The sequence below is a fragment of the Eurosta solidaginis genome, chromosome 1 (genome assembly GCF_040869045.1).
Source record: "Eurosta solidaginis isolate ZX-2024a chromosome 1, ASM4086904v1, whole genome shotgun sequence".
Classification (NCBI taxonomy): domain Eukaryota; kingdom Metazoa; phylum Arthropoda; class Insecta; order Diptera; family Tephritidae; genus Eurosta; species Eurosta solidaginis.
Window position 1 is genome coordinate 267306010 of NC_090319.1, and position 18034 is coordinate 267324043.

General features: G+C 40.4%; 1 long non-coding RNA gene across 1 annotated transcript in view; it reads right to left on the bottom strand.

The window, feature by feature from the left end:
• LOC137237263 (uncharacterized) overlaps positions 1–14048 on the bottom strand; it is a 54420-nt gene extending 40372 nt beyond the window's left edge. The window contains exons 1-2 of the long non-coding RNA XR_010948885.1: positions 13841–14048; positions 11065–11144 (exon numbers count right to left, since the gene is read on the bottom strand). This is a non-coding gene — a long non-coding RNA (uncharacterized lncRNA). The remainder of the gene's footprint in view (positions 1–11064; positions 11145–13840) is intronic.
• Positions 14049–18034: the final 3986 nt, after the last annotated feature.

The following is an 18034-nucleotide window of genomic DNA, read 5'->3' on the forward strand; positions in this document are numbered from 1 at the left end:
ATAAAACAATATCCTGCATTTTGTGATATCTGCAAGCATATGATTTGCGTTTTGGTAAAACCTTAAAAAAATGCTTTACTTGGTGCTTCTCATAGCTTCACAGATTTTACGGCATTGTCTTAAGGGCCAGCTTGCTACATGGGATAACATAAGACGCAGCAGCGGAAGAGGATCGATATTTGTTACAGACTTGGATTTTAGGCCAAGACTTCTTAAGTTTAATGTTTTTAAATTAAAGGTAATAACCGATTTGGACAACCTATGGTCTTACTATCGGCTGACTATCGATAGCGAAAGTTACGTTCAGTCATGGGTTTGTTTGTCGCCTGGTCATCGGATTCTTATTGGTTTTAATCGGCTAATTATCGAAAAGTACCTAATCGGTATCTGCTTCATTAAAAAAACCGATGATAATACTCCGATAGCAAATCGATCAATTTCTGCAAATAAATCGCAAAATGTTAGATAAATATTCTATAACGCACAGAGAACAAGCAGGTACCACTCCTTTAACAGTATATTTATTCATATGACTTTTCGATACTAAATCGACAACTTTTTGATAACATATCGTGAACTTTTTGATTAATAATATATAACTTTTCGATGATAGGTCAATATCTTTAAAAAAAAATTCGATAAATTTTAAGAATCAAATCGACAGTTTTTCGATTACGCACCGATAAAAAATAGATAATACTCCGATACCAAATGTATGACTTTTCGATAATATGCAAAAAATTAATAGCTAATTGATAGATGACCACAAAATGGTAAGAAATCTATAGCCACTTTTTGATAAATAATCAACAACTTTTCGATAATAAGTCGATTACTTTCCAATAAAAAATCGGAATTTTTTTTTAAATACAGCGAAACCTATTCGATAACACACCGATAAAACATTAATAACATTTCAATAATAAATCTATAACTCGGTTATCGACGGGGTGATAACAAATTTATAGAAACCCTATTACTCGTGCATAAGTAGATGATAAGACGTTCATATCGCATCGAACACAAACCGGTATCTCATCGATAACTGGGCTTATTCTTACATTTTGTATTCCCCCATACAGCATGTCAATACCACATACTACGACATTATCTACAGTCTATATAGCATACCACATCCAAACACTATCCTTACATCTAAATTTACCTTCCGCTTACGTTCTGGATACTCCTGTAGAGTGAGCAAAGCTGTTTACACACCAAAAACTCTGCGCAAAGCCCTAATATTAAGCTTAGCAACCAACATCCCCTAAACCTTGTTTCAAAATGCTGAATTTTAAGCTCTCTAGAAGATTTCGAACAAAATTGGGCATATGTCACCATTGTGCAGAACTATGAATGACAGTTTTACTTGCCACTGCAATAACGCCCTGTGTTCTTGCGATAACCTCCGAAGAGATCTAAGGCCGAACTTCTCTTTCAATTTGCGTCGTGCTCCTCTTGATTTTCCCTACAAATTGGCCGGACGAAATTAAGTAATAAAAAAATTAAAAAAATAGTTTGCTATACAAATAGTTACACTAGTAAATTGTTCTTAGTTAAATACTTTGTAAATATTATTTAGAGGAAGGCAAGTAAATTAATTTGAATGCAGTAAAGCGCACTTAAAGAAAAGTATCTAAGTGAAATTATGTTGGCATGTTACGGTAACATTTTTGGGCTAATCCAGAGGTGATTATTTGCAAGCCCTCTGCTAGTTCACCAGCAGCGCAGTTTCTCAAAATGGCACTTAGGCCTGGGACCCTTATTGTGCTCAGCTTGCATTTTCAAGTAAACATAGCCACCACCCCCTGCACTTTTGTTGCTGGTTTAATTTTGGTATACTGCGTCTGCGGATGGAGAGCACCGTTTCTGTTTTTTCACTGCTGAGTCCACATTCTGTTAGATTCAGTGCATTTTACAAGAGTTCGCTAAACACAGTAAGGGTGCGCTTACACAGCCACCTATAAATTGCAATCAGCTGATGAAATCGACCGAGCTGGTGTTAAAAATGCAACCTATTATCGATCGGCAGCTTTTTTTTCTTACATTTTACTTTTTCGCAAAAATACGCTTATGTTTATGCTTTTATGTACTTGTCCCATAAAGGGCGCCTCTTTTGCACACAATTAATTATTTTTCAGTCCATCATGTGTTTATTTTTATCGGACGTTTACAAACGGCATCGGGCGATCAAAATCGGGGGCTGTGTAAGCGTACTCTAAGATGTTTGCCAGTAGTCGGCAGGGCTATGTCATCAACATATGCAATGGCCTGGCGGTAGACTATTTGCCTAGATAAATACGTAAGGCTTATCATCTCTTAGAGGGACCACACTACTTCCATTAGGATAGTAGAAACAACACGTATGTGGCGAAATCGCAATACTTTCATCAAGGTAAGCAGTCCTTCACAGCCTTCGACCTCACGGTATAGGGCATCATTTATATCGGCAATATCCGCATAGAGTACCTTGAACTAATAGGGCAGCCTGGGTGACATTGAACTCATGGCAGAATACTCTACCCCAACCCTCTCTTCCAGTCAAGGTTTTTTCGTGAATAGGTTCAACAGACTCGCATTCCATATTAATAACAAATTCAGCAAAAAGGGCTAATGAGATCCTCAAGCAGAAGGAGTCACACTAACACACTCTCTCTGAGCGAGATCGGGCACAAAGGGAACGTAAAATTCGTTTGTACACAAATTTTAAAAATTGCCAAATTTTTAGCATGACATAAAAGAAATGTTTCCTTTTTTACATAAACTTGGTTACATAAGTTCAAAACTTTGCATCTGACTTGAAAAAAGGAGAGTTTACTCATGTTTTGACCCTTTTTTAACATTGGAAAATGTGAACAAAATTGTACCTTTTGCCAGGGCATCTTTTTGAAGTTGTTTTTCCAAAACACTTACTTTCATATTTTTAAAACAATTTTTGGCCTACCTAACCTCTCCATATTCGATATCATTTCCTGTTTGCTATCCCTTTCCCTCAGACACTCCAACACTCTCTTTTTTTCTCTATCATACTATAATTTTCTCTTTCTCTATTCATATTTTACTATATCCCTCGCTCGTTCCCTTAGTCTATATGTCTTTCTGACGATCAGGCTAGGTTAGGTCAAAGTGGCTGCCGTGGAGGCTCATATAAGCCATTGTCTGGAGGTTTGTTTTGATACAACATAAAACACCATTACTTCCACTTCTCGAACTTTTACGAGGACTTGGTAAACGCTACCAAGCCCTTGATGTTGTACTCTACTACCTGACGTAGATTATCTAGCGAGTGAGCTCCCGGGAAGCGCTGTGGTGGTATATGGATACGGTGTCGAACACAGCTAAGCGCGGATCTGACTCCATCCAATCATCCCTTCTTTGAATGTTTACCATTAAATTGATTTCCACATAGTGGTTGCACGGAAATCTGGACTTCTAGGAAGAAAACTATTACTGTTTAGTATGCTAGAGTTTCCTATAGTACTCCAACTGGAACAATGTCTTAAACGTAGTATATCAAGAACTATCTTAAGACCTTCGCTTGGCATTGTCATTAGAACATTAGGTCTGTGCACTTTTCCCAGCGAATTTGAGACGCCTTGCTCAAAGCTGCCCACCATACGACTACCCCACAAAGCAATATGGGCCGAATTACTTTACGTACGGTTATGGCCGGGCGACAAGGCGCGCCAGTCTCTTCACTGTTGTGTTAGCTAGCGCCAACTGGTCACATCAAAGGAATTTAACTCACTTTTGTTTGCCGAGAGAGAACTTTACTTTTAAATTGCCCACATAGTCCAAAGTACCATTTATTCCCAAAAGTGACTCGTTGCTGGATTTCAGAGCTGATTTTGTTGTTTGTGTTGATGCTGGTTCCCAATAAACGAAATCTTTTACTATTTCGAAATTATGGCTGCCAATAGTAGCGTGGTTTCCAAGGCGCAAATGTGCTGAATCTTTGTTCGATAACAGCAGGTAATTCGTTTTGCCATCAATCCCATCTCTTACGCTTCCTTTTTAAGTTTGGAGTAAGCACAATTTATGGTGGCAGGTGCTCAAGCCGATAATATCAATGTCGTTAAAATACGGCAGTCATTTCACGCTTTTATAGAATGTCGATCCAATACGGTTCAGTTCTGCAGCTAGCATAACTTCCTCCAGCATTAAATTTAAGAAATCGCACGATAGGGGTCACCGTACCTCATTTAGTTTCGAACGACTCGGAGAGGTCCTTCCCAATTCTGACTGAGCTGATAGTGTTGCTCAACGTCATTTTGCACAGCCGTATAAGTTTTGCGGGGAAACCAAATTCAGACATAGCGGCCTATAGGCAACTCCTTTTCGTGCTGACGAAGACGGCTTTAAAATCGACGAAGGAGTGATGTGTTTCACTATTGTTATTTTTGATGGCTAGCCCTGCCTCTGATTTTCTCTCCCTTCCAATTCAACTTTTTATACAGAATAATGCTTAAGAACTTGTTCTAATCGGCCAGATTAAGACGCACAATATTTAGTTCTGGTAGTATTTTGCACCGTCTTAATCCAATAAAAGTTATAACCCTCACGGTTGATAAATCATTATGTATTCTTAATCTCCTCTTGCCTTTGGTTTTTAACGAAGTTCTTTATATGTTTTTCATTTCAATTTACAGTCACTGCGACATAATGACCACTTGGCTGAAAAGTAAGTTTGAAACTTCTCAAATGAAACAAACTCAAGTAATTTAACACTACCTCATCTTCGAATACGTAAAAAGTTTTCACTGTAATGTTAGATTGGCTTATTTTTGCATATATTTTCTAAACGCTTTGCTGGCTGCGACCGCGGCGGTACTTACCGCACTAACTACAAGCAAACCACTGCTAGATCTTTTTTGCAAATTTTTGTTTGCTAACAAACTACAAATATTGTTAGCCATAAACTAACCAAGCGAATTAGAATGAGCAGATGCACGTTCACTGATAACAACACATTTCATTTCGTATACAAAAAGTTTACGCGATGTTAAAGAAGAAACAAAAAAGCAAGCAAGGGGAAGCGACTACTCTTACATTTTACTTGCATGGCAAATAGAACAACAAGGACAAACAATACCGAAGGAGTTTTCCAGCACAAGAAGGAAGACACAGTCATAGTAACCAAAACAGTTGTAGTAGAAGCAAATGTTTGCTGTTTTGGACAGAAATGCCGCGAATTAGCAATGACAAGATTATACGCTGTCGTGCACGGCTAATGACTTGGCCAAAACAAAGCCACCAAACATTATAAAAAACGGCGCAAGCGCAGCGTGGCGTATGGTGAGGCGCGTCGCGCTTGATTAAAACACTTTTTATTTTTTTGATTTTTTGTGTTTTACTTTGGCCATGTGTTAAAATTAACACATTCTTGGCTGATTGGCTGCTAAAATTGTGAAAGCAACAGAAGCAATAGAACGAATTAACTAAATAAATGAAAGACGTCGGCAATTTTTAGTTTGTTTACTTCGTTTATTAAGCCCCAAGTTTGGTTATATATGAGTATTCACTTTTGATAATATCTATTTTTTTCATTTTTGCATTCCGTTTGTAGTTTTACTTGTTAATTTATTTAATTCATTTATTTGCTGCACTTTTGTTTTTTTTTTTTTTTTTTTTTAATTTGACCGCCTCAAAGCACAGTTAATCGCATTTTAAATGTCCATTTCTTCCATTTTGCACCCGGAAATGGAATAAATTTTGCTAGCAACTGTAAACAAATAATTTATTTTGTGTTTCGTTCTCTCTTGTCGTTTGCAAAAGTAACTTGCTTGCATATATTAGTGCGGCATAGGGTTATATATTCGGTAAGAACGTGTCATATACTGGGTGTTCGAAAAGGTTTGTTGGGTTTTATGCATCAAATTATTAATTGTTTTCTCTTAATCGGTATGAATTTTGACTTGATAACTTTTTATATATGCATTTAATTACGGAGGCATGCTCATCATGAACCAATAAACAGATCCCGCATTAAAAAATGAGAGAGCAAAAAATCATAGTTAGCCGTGATATATATTTTCTTGGCTTGACGTTACGCTTTTGACAACATGTTTTATTACTGACGCAGTGTTCAGACTTTATTCCAATCGGAGTATTTTGCTCCGCTCTTACCTCCTACTACAGTTTTTTATCTCAAAGGTTTATTTGGGTCGAGTTGAAAACTAAATAGTGTTACTACCTAATATCTTTTGGTTGAAGTATTTATTGCATACGTATGAAAAGCTGATAGTTTACAAGTGACGATTGGATGAAATGACGTGAATTCATTGTTTATGTTTTCACACATGTTTGTTCACATTTTACTCACAGTTTTTGTACTTTTTTCGTACGGAATGAGAAAATAAGAAGTAAAATGTAAGCAAAAAATGTGTTCGGGTGTGATCTGTAAATCCTGCCAAAATTTAACATACAGCACTTCTTGAAGTACGTTGAGTCAGTGAGGTCAGCTAACCCTGTTTTACGATAACAGTCGCCAATTGGGGGATCAACCGAGGTAAAATCTTCCTGCAACTGTCTCTCCCAACTCAGTGCAGGTTTCTCTTTCCTCTGTTTACAAGCTGCCGGAGCATATTCGATCATCCTCATAACATGCCTTAGCTAGCGAATCCTTTGGATTTTCAATCGCTGCACTATCGTCATGTCTGCGTAAAGCTCATATAACTCATCATTATACCTCCTTCGACACTCGCCGTCGACATCACGGATAGAACTATAAACCTTCCGGAGAACTTTTCTCTCGAACACTCCAAGAGCCATTTCATCTTCTCTCGACACCTTCCATAATTCCGAGCCATACATCAGGACAGGTATTATGACTGACTTATAGAGCGAGAATTTTGTTCGTCGAGAGAGGACCTTACTTTTCAATTGCCTAAAGAAACACGTGTCGGCAAGAGTTATTTTCCGTTTGATTTCTAGGCCGACATTGTTTTTGCTTTTAATTCTGCTTCCCAAATGAACGAAATCCTTCACAGTCTCGAATTTATATCCGCCAACAGTGACGTAGCTACAAAGGCCACGATGACAGCAAGTACTTCGTCTTGTCCAAATTTACTGCAAGACCCCCTTTTTTTGCTTCTTTATCTTCGCCTCCATGTTTGAAGAGCCCGGCGGGCATCCCGTCATAACTTGGCACCTTATGATCTTTAGCCGTGATATTGGATGCCGGGGAGTATTTTTCATCATCGGGTATCGGGGTATCCGGTTCGTCTTCCCCTATATTCTGTACGTCAGTTAATAAGTCGCCATTATCGTTCCCACAGAAATCTGCCCGGTCTTGAAACCTTCTGTCAGTAAAAGAGCATGAAATATGTATGGTAACCGAAAATAATAATAATATTTTTTCGCGATAAATATCCGGGGATATAGAATGTGGTGTGTTAATGTGAGTATTAATCATCCTACACGTTTCAGGCCGACTCAATTACATCTGAAAAGGCAGATAACTTTTTTGCTGAGAAACATTACATGGCAAAAATACAATCGAAGGAATTACCAAGCTACCAAATCAATTTGATGTTAGTTGCTCGCCAGCTTTCAAAAAGGAAGAAAAAGTATACTCCGAAAATTTAATTTTTACGCCGGCGTAGTCGTGTGCTCAGGTAACAGTTTTAAATACTCCGAACACTGGTAGCGAAACATGAGAGAAATGTAATAAATCGAAAAATTTCAAAAGCGCTCGTCATCAAACTTTTTATTCAAATTCTATTAAAAATACAACAATTCTGGATTGCGGGATCTTGGCTCATTCGATTATGCATGCTCATATTGCTCCACACAATTGTTTTTTTTTTTTGTATTGATATTAGAGAAAAATTGCAAAGTTTACAAACGGCGATGGTTACTACGACATTTTTCTGAATTTTACTTCTTCATCAGCTAGCTTCGGCGGCCACCGTGGTGTGATGGTAGCGTGCTCCGGCTACCACACCGTATGCCCTGGGTTCACACCCGGGCAAAGCAACATCAAAATTTTTGAAATAAGGTTTTTCAATTAGAAGAAAAATTTTCTAAGCGGGGCCGCCCCTCGCAGTGTTTGGCAAGCGCTCCGGGTGTATTTCTGCCATGAAAAGCTCTCTGTGAAAACTCATCTGCCTTACAGATGCCGTTCGGAGTCGGCATAAAACATGTAGGTCCCGTCCGGTCAATTTGTAGGGAAAAATCAAGAGGAACACGACGCAAATTGGAAGAGAAGCTCGGCCTTATATCTCTTCGGAGGTTATCGCGCCTTACATTTATTTTCATTTTATCAGCTAACTTCTCGGGAGCTGAGTATTGAACTCGAAATCTCTAACGTTCATACTTTATACTAGTGTAAAAGCAGATGCCTTTAACCACTCAGCCGTATGAATGCTCCGCTGTTCGCTTTGCAATTTGTCTCTAAGTATTGCCTTTTTGTTGATATTCGTTTATTTACCGTTTAGGTACATACTAATCCTATATGCCTTTTAATCCAAATTGTGTGAAATAATTATAGGCGCGCTCAAGAGCTAAGTAACATTGGATTTATAGTAGAGCTTTTATAAGCAGTACTTTCGCTGTTCACTATTATATCAATATTATGATCTGTATTTAATTAGCGAGACATGGGGTGGGAATGGAAGACATGGGGTGGGAATGGAAGACATGGTATATACGATGTGGTTGCAGATGAGGACGATGTAAAACACATCTTTTTTAATTGCTCTAAACGAAGGCAGAATAGAATATTTTTCGGGTAAAAAATTGTAAAGCAAAAATCAAAGACTTGCTTCACCACATGAGCGACCAACTTTTTTCGCTCAACCAGACCAAAGAAAAATTATGTTTAAAGTCATTTAAGTTGTGTTGTCGATATTTCTGGACATTGGCAGTCAAAAATAGAAATCAATATCTTTCTATTTGTCCAATTTCGATGCAGTAGCAAAATGCCGCCTTACTCTCACTGCATATTTTTTCAGATTGATTTAGCCGCTCGTTCCCAGCCTACCTATAAAAGCCTTGAGACCTTGTAATGTTTTTAATATTCTTGCAGCCGCAAAAATACTCTCCGAACATATAGGGGAGCGTTTCGGATAAGGACACTCCCTTTCTGGGAATGAGGCCGGTATGCTGTCGTGGATATATTTAATGCTCCTGAGAAGAGATATCTTGCTGGATAGTGCACAGCAAACTCGTTGCTCTAATAGTTTTTAACTCGATTTTAACCAGCAGATAACTCAATGATGGCTGAATGATGCTCTTTTTCTCTTCTTTTATATCTCATTCGAATGCCTCCCACTCCGGAATCCGAGCAAAGGGGGCATTTAGATAAACAAAATCCAATTTTATCATGTTGAATGCTAACTTTATATCGACCCCGAAGCGCAGCTGCAAAGAAAGTGACTTTTTATGAGAAAGGAAATGGCAGAAGTGCACTTGGAGTATTTACCAAACCAACTCCGAGGGCGACTCCGCTCATAAAACTTTTATCCGATTAAAACAACTTTTTTTCTAATATAGTCGGTAAAGGATTTCTGCGCAGTTTAACACCACGCCATTGTCCTTTCGAGAAAAATCTTTCAGCGCAATGTTCAAATATATAGCTAGCGGTGTCATGGACGGTATCAAGAGAAGTTGGGATACTTTTTGAGTATTCGAAGAAAATTTTCGGTCTTTTCCACGGCCTTACAGCATGAATGAAAGGAGTGAACTTTTCGATACGCCAACTATGCTGTTCGCCACACTATGTCGTCAATTATATTGGGTCAGTGCGCTAGTAGATAGGAGCTAACGCTTAAACCAACTGCCAGTCGCGATTCGTAAGCCAGCGCACAGCAAGTGAGCGATTCCGGCGCAATGATAAGCGCATTTGGAAGCCGCCTTAAAAATTTTGCGTTACTGATTGAAATAAAATCACTTTTACGAGTTGAGCAAGACTACAATGGTATATGGTCTTCCGCGCTCCGTTGCATACTCAACTTGTATAGTTACATAACAACCAATGCACTCAAGTAAGTCACAGGTAAGACCACAATCCAAAGAAAATTTCAAAGCTTCTACTTATTTTATACCCTTTTTGTATCCTTTTTGTGATTTTTGCGCAATACACTGAACAGTGTACTTAGCCACGCATGCTCTTCCATTTCGAAAACGTTTTCTTTCTTCTTTTTTTTGATTCTGCGCGGTTACGACTGCTGCGTGAAAATGAAAATTGAAAAGATATAACTCTGTCGGTAGTGGCATGCTGTAACCGTGAGCAATTGAAAAGTGAGCGCACGCACGCATGCGCAATTATCCTCTTCCTTAAGTAGCCGCCAACTACCAGCCACAAAGTCGCCAGCCGATCACCTAACAGTGCACGCAAAGGTTTGTGTGAACTTAGAGCTACGTGTTTCGAATATCAATACGAGCAACAAGTGCGCTGTTTTTTCATGGTCATGGCAAGGAGGCGTGCAAATATCAACAAATATACATACATACATCCTGCACAATGTAGATGTGTACATTTGTGTGTATGTAAGATAGGTATATTCTTCTTGGGAGTGGAGAAAAGCAAAAGTTGCACGCTCAGAAGCGGAAATGATGCCGTTCGTTGCGGTCACAGCTGTCGCTTTTATTTTAAGTTTTTTTGTTCAGTTGTATGCCAGTGTAGAGCGGTAATTATTATAGAGCTAGATTATACTACGTGCAATAGATTTTTGTTCTTCCACTGATAACATTCATACTCCGATTACGTTTCCTTTTTAGATCTGTAAACTTTAATATGTAATCGCATTTAGTCAAATCATACTAAATAGCTAAGGACAACGCTGCTGCAAATATTTTTTGATATTCTTTCTCTCATGAAAAGTTACCACCTGGATTCCTATGGTTTTTGTACAATTAGAGACCCAAATTTGCCTTAGTAATGGCTATCATTAGAGTAAGAAGAAAAATGTGGGGAGTTCATTGAATCCCGAGTTTTCAATGATATTCAAAATCTATTTTAGTGAATTATTACTCATGTGTAATACTCTCCCACTCCTAACTCATCTTCATCTCCATCTGGCACTCCCAATCCTTCTCCGCTCTTTTTTCTCTTTTTCTTACCTTAAAATTTTCTCATTTTTGTGTCCATCCTGCACCTTCTCATTATACGAACGAATTTTCAGAACAGGTCGGCCCGTATGCTGAAATGAAAATTTTTTGAAATATTAATCTAGTCAACCTTAACCTGTTCCAAATCTCAAGCAAATCGGTCCAAAAATTTTATCGACCACTGGTCAACTTCTCTGAATAAAAGGGATTTAAAATATATCCCTAGTTACAGAGGAACTGCTGCACCAGTTTTCAAGCTAATTACACTTTAAGTAAGATTTATTGAAAAAGGTCGGTCTCTTGTCTACTTCCTGGTGGAAAACTTCCCAGAAACACTTTTCGGGTGGCCACAAAGCTTTTCAGGGTTGATCAAAATCGGCGGAGTAGTTCTGGAATACATAAGTTGCATAGATACCTTTTTTATATGTATATGTAAACTAGGTTATAATAATATAATCTCTATCCCCGGCAATTTTTCTGTTGAACTTAAAACACAGAACTGTTCGGCCCTCTTTGTATCAAATATTATTCGACAGAAACAGATTTCGAATTTTTCCGATCCATATTAATAACCCTTCCGAAATAGTCCAAAATCATAGTATCGTGAAATAGTTTAAAAGAGTTCCCAAAAAAATTTCCGAAATCGAACCGAATCGAGTTACATTTTAAAATAGTCCCAAACTTTTCCCGAACCCAATTCCGAAACTGCAACAAAATCGTCCAAAGAGGATCCTGAAATAATCTCTTAAGGCTTGGTTTCCTCGAAAGCGGTGACGCTATATAGCGGCCGTTACATAGCGGTAGAATATGTTGTCAAAAATATTGCAGTGTAAAAGTAATTCTGTGGAAACTAAGAAGACGGTCAAGTTCACCGTAGCGTAATATAGCGACAGGGCATAAAATATTACGGCCGTCATGACGGTACAAACTCGTTCAGCACCGTTTTTGCCACCGATATTGTCAAAATGGTAAAACATTTTTGAATAACATTTTTATACTCAGCTGAGCCGAGCTCCAGAGTAAATTAGCTTTGTTCGCATAACGGTAATCCGTAACGGCATAAACTAAGCGAGATAGATATAGACTTTTATATATCAAAATAATATGGGCGAAAAAAGAAATTCATTTAGCCATGTCCGTCCGTCCGTAAACACGATAACTTGAGTAAATTTTGGAGTACCTTGATGAAATTTGGTACGTAGGTTTCTGGGCGCTCACCTCAGATCGCTATTTAAAATGAACGAAATCGGACAACAACCACGCCCACTTTTTGGATATCAAAAATTTCGAAAAACCGAAAAAATGCGATAATTCATTACCAAAGACGGGTAACGCGATGAAACTTGGTAGGTGCGTTGACCTTATCACGGAAAATAGAAAATTAGTAAAATTTTGGACAATGGGCGTGACACCGCCCACTTTTAAAAGAAGGTAATTTAAAAGTTTTGCAAGCTGTAATTTGGCAGTCGTTGAAGATATCATGATGAAATTTGGCAGGCACGTTACTGCTATTACTATATGTGTGCTAAACAAAAACAAGCAAAATCGGATGACGAACACGCCCACTTTTAAAAAAAAATTTTTTAAAGTCAAATTTTAACAAAAAATTTAATATCTTTACAGTATATAAGTAAATTATGTCAACATTCAACTCCCGTAATGATGTTTTGCAACAAAATATAAAAATTAAAGAAAATTTCAAAATGGGCGTGGCTCCGCCATTTTTCATTTAATTCGTCTAAAATACTTTTAATGCCATAAGTCGAACAAAAATTTACCAATCCTTGTGAGATTTGGTAGGGACATAGATTCTAGGACGATAACTTTTTTCTGTGAAAATGGGCGAAATCGGTTTGAAGCCACGCCCAGTTTTTATACACAGTCGACCTTCTCTCCTTCCAATCGGCCGTTAACATGATAACTTGAGCAAAAATCGATATATCTTTACTAAACTTAGTTCACGTACTTGTTTGAACTCACTTTATGTTGTATAAAAAATGGCCAAAATCCGTCATAGTTTTCCCATATCGAAAATTACGAAAAATGAAAAAAATTCCATAATTCTATACCAAATATTAAAAAAGAGATGAAACATGGTAATTGGATTCGTTTGTTGGCGCAAAATATAACTTTAGAAAAAACTTTGTGAAATGGGTGTGACACCTACCATATTAAGTAGAAGAAAATGAAAAAGTTCTACGGGGCGAAATCAAAAGCCCTTGGTATCTTGACCGGAATACTGTTCGTGGTATGTCATATATAAATAAATTAGAGGTACCCGAAAGATGATGTTCTGGGTCACCCTGATCCACTTTTTGGTCGATATCTCGAAAACACCTTCACATATACAACTAAGCAAGCGGCCCCTTTTAAAAACCTCATTAAAACCTTTAATTTGATACCCATATCGTACAAACGCATTCTAGTTACCCCTGGTCCACCTTTATGGCGACATCTCGAAAAGGCGTCCACCTATAGAACTAAGGCCAACTCGCTTTTAAAATACCCATTAACACCTTTCATTTGATACCCATATCGTACAAACACATTCTAGAGTGACCCCTGGTCCACCTTTATGGCGATATCTCGAAAAGGCGTCCGCCTATAGAAATAAGGCCCACTCCCTTTGAAAATACTCATTAACACCTTTCATTTGATACCCATATCGTACAAACACATTCTAGAGTGACCCCTGGTCCACCTTTATGGCGATATCCCGAAATGGCGTCCACCTCTTTTAAAATACTCTTTAATACCTGTGTAGGGGAGCTGACACTACAAAATTTACCTTACTTTTTGGTGTGTGGCTGCTGCGGTGATGACACGGCTGGGATGGTGAGGTTATGCTGGTAATGGCGAAGGTGGTGGTGCTTTGATGGTTCGACGAGTTGGTTGTGCTGTGGTTGGATATGGCGGTGGCAATTGACTTCGTTAGCCAATTTGTGCACTGGTGGTTGCGTAGCGGCAGTGGCCGAATAAAGCGACGACGGATCGCGGAATACGGAAAAACTCAACTTTTGGATGTCGAACTTACTTTACCGATGTACTTAATGCGCAAAATTTTACACAAAAGGTTTTTTAGTTAAAGATAAGCTCACAATTTTATTTTCTGCGTCACACGCGAGATGGAGAAAATTTTCGAATGAATTAGTTTAAAGCAAAATGTCAAAACAATAATAAATATATGTATGTGTACATAGTTACATCTGTCAACCCATTGTTGGGGTTGCCAGAGAGGGGAATTACGCTGGCGTGTTAGCATACAATACAAACGTCTCAAATACTTAAATTTAATAAGGAATATGTACGTAATATAGGATATACGTATTCGTACATGCAAATAATTAAAGATGCGTACTTATACGTAAAAGGTACATATGTAAATAAATTCAATACAAAATTCAGGTAAATTCAGGTAAATTCATTTAAATTCATTTTGTTGGAAAGAAAAATTATGGTTGACTGTGGACGACTGCGGCAGTCGCTCAGCCATCGTCCCCGCCCTAGGCGCGTTGAGCGGCTAGAGCCTCGTGTAGCTCCTGAAGGGTCCGCAATGCATCTCGCACGAGGATTTCGGATACTTTTCCTCTAGCGTTGGCGGTCTGCAGCCCTTGTGCGGTGCATCGTACGGTGCGTCGGGCGATGCTAGGTACTGCTGAGGGAATGTTGTTTCCCGGGCGAGAACGGAGTCGCGCGGTGGCGGCAGGGGGTGCCGGTACGGATCGACAAGCCGGGATGCCTGGGCGGCGCGTGCGGGTACCGGAGTTGGTACGGCGGATCTGCCAGGCTGGGGTGCCTGGATGGCGTGTTGGGCGCTTGGGGTAGCGTCCCGCCGATGGAGTAGGGAGTGATGTCGCGCTCCACAGATCCGGCATCTGTCGTAAGAGCTGCACTCGCTGGTGATGTGAGATAATGCCAAGCAATTTAGGCAGAACTTATGGGCTCGTGCAAGCGTCCATCTCTGGGGTTTCTTCATCTTTTTAAATATGACGCAGTTCCGAAGAGCGTGCTGACGGGTGCATATGCGGCACCGTCGGTAATCCGTTATTAGTGTCGAGCTGCGTGATTCATTGGCGCGGTTGGGAGCAACGATCTCCGACCGCACTGGTCTTCGTGACGACGACTGATTTGCACGATCCATGGCGATCTGTAATTACAGTTGTAAACGTATTTTAGTGGAGAGAAATACTGATACAGGGGGTTTCAGCTGGCATTATGTTGCGAAATACGACATATTAGTGACGGTGATGTGGTAAGAGTGGGCTGAGGTGGTTTGGGAGTAGCTACGAATTCTCCGGGTTTGCCCGAGATGGTGGGCTTTCAGTCTGAGGGAGGAAACAGAGCTTAACAAGTGGTCGTGTGAGGGTGCCGGTTTGCGTACGAACGTCAACAACACGTATATGGCCGTCAGGACCTGGATGTATTTTTTCAATACGTCCAAGGCGCCATTCAGTCGGGGAAGTGAGTCGTCGTGAATGCAGATACACTCACCCACCTTGGGTTCGGGTTGTGAATTTTTCCACTTCTGCATTTTCTGGAGATCCTTTAGGTAGTCTCCCTTCCACCTTTTGCTGAATTGATGATGTAAGCTTTTTACTCTGTCCCATCGGTTTATAAGAGATAAATCCGCGTGACCCACTTTAGGGATAGCGAGGAGGGGGCCACCTCTGAGAAAGTGGCCGGGGATCAGCGCGGTAAGCTCGGTGGGATCTTGGGACAAAAGTGAGATAGGACAAGAGTTTAATACGGCTTCAATTCTTACCTAGAGGGTGGTAAATTCTTCAAATGTGAACTTGTGGGCTCCTGCAGTCGTTTTGAAGTGCAGTTTGAAACTCTTCACTGCAGACTCCCACAAGCCGCCCATGTGGGGAGCTACGGGCGGAATGAATTTCCAATTGATGCCCTGGGGAGAGTATTTCGCGATTACTTCTTGAGAGACAGGTGTCATGAAGTCAACGAACTCCTTTTCGGTCGCTCTTTTTGCTCCAATAAACGTTTTGCCGTTGTCACTCATCATTGTGGCAGGATATCTACGACGAGAAAGGCATTGGTTGTTAGGTCCGAGCACAGCTCAAGGTGGATAGCTTTTGTCACGAAACAGACAAAAACGGCCACGTAGCCTTTCAGTAAGGTGTGAGACCTTAGCAAGGAGGCTTTTATTTGAAAAGGCACCGCAAAGTCGACACCGCTAGTGGTAAAAAGCGGAGCGTATGTGCATCGTTTCGGGGGCAAGGCCGCCATGATTTGCCATCGCATTTGCTGCTTGTGGAGGGTACAAGTTTTGCACTGATGGATGAGGAGTTTGAGGCGTGGAATATAAAGATCCTGTCTGAGGCATTGCTGCATGAGACGTATTTCGGCGTGGAGGAGAAGTTCGTGGAGCTACTGTATATAGAGGACAGCGAATCTAGATTTCTCCGATATAATAACGGGGTGTTTTTCATTGTAAGTGAACGTCGAATGAACTAGTCTACCATGAACCCTTAGGAGCCCGTTTTCATCGAGGTATGGGTTGAGGGTTAGTAGAGAGCTTCTTTTATCAATGGGTTTTGCATTTTCCAAGCATGCTCTTTCGGGAGGAAAATATCGGGTTTGCGTTAACGTCACAAGTTTATTTTTCATTTTGAGGAGATCTTCATGAGACATAGAGGGAGTGTAAGCGTGTTTAATGCCTCGAATTTGGTCCTTGAGATTATTGATGAACCTGAAGGCATATGCCATGACCCTGAGGGCGCGAGGAAAAGAGGAAAATCGATACAATACATCGGGCTCATTTTCAGCTGAGTGTAGTGCTTCGACTCGGCGCATTTAAGGCGGGTTGATGCTGCGGGTAGATGGTTTTGGACAAGCTTCGGGAGGCTGGGTCAGCCACGCAGGGCCATTCCACCACAGCGAAGAATTTGCCAAGTGCATGGGTTTGCATCCTCTAGTGCCCATGTCTGCTGGATTGTCGCGACTGCCTACATGCTTCCAGGAGGCCCTTCCGACGAGATCCATAATTTCAGATGTTCGATTGGATACGAAAGTTCTCCAAGCGTGGGGAAGCTTTTCGAGCCATGCTAACACAATTTCCGAGTCAGACCACATGTAAAGATTTTTAAGAGAGAGCTCGAGATGGGATTGTACGACGGCGATTAGTCCGGCAAGGAGTAGAGCTGCACATAGTTCTAGCCTTGGAAGACTGGTAGTGCGAAGAGGGGCAACCTTGCCTTTAGCGACTACAAGGTGAGACGACGTGGTGGCACCGTGGGTTGTTCGCAGATATATAGTAGCGCAATATGCCTTTTCTGACGCATCGCAGAAACCATGCAGTTCAACCTGCTGGTTGGGATGTAGTCAACCCATCGAGGTATCTTTATATCTGGGATGTTGGGTAAATTTTTTGCGAACTGCGCCCATTTAATGAAGCGGAGGGGCTTCACTGGTTCGTCCCAGCCAGTTCCGTCTGTCCATAGCTCTTGGAGTAAAATCTTGGCCTGAATCATAATCGGCGTAAGCCACCCTGCGGGGTCAAAAAGTTTTGCGACCGAGGAGAGAATTTGTCGTTTCGTACTAGCGGACGAGAGGGGTATTGAGTCCACTGTATACGAAAACGTGTCGGTCAGGGCGTTCCACTGTATGCCGAGAGTTTTGGTGTTGCTTGCTTTCTCGAATTACAAAAGATTGGTGTCTAGCAAGTCCTTTACTTTGATGTTTTTTATTATTCTGGGGTGATTGGCCGTTATTTTCCGTAATGGAAATCCTGCTAACGCTAACACTTGAATGACTTGGGAGAGAGATGTTTCAGCAGAGAGAATTTCATGGCTGCCAGAGAGAATGTCATCTACATATGTTTCTTTGGTCAAGGCAGGGACGGCTTTGGGGAAAGTTTCTTCTACATATTTGGCCAGTTGGTGAAGAGTAGGTATGGCGAGGTAGGGGGCACAGTTCACACCAAATGTGACTGTTTTCAGACGTTAGTCTTTTATGGGGTCGCTCGGAG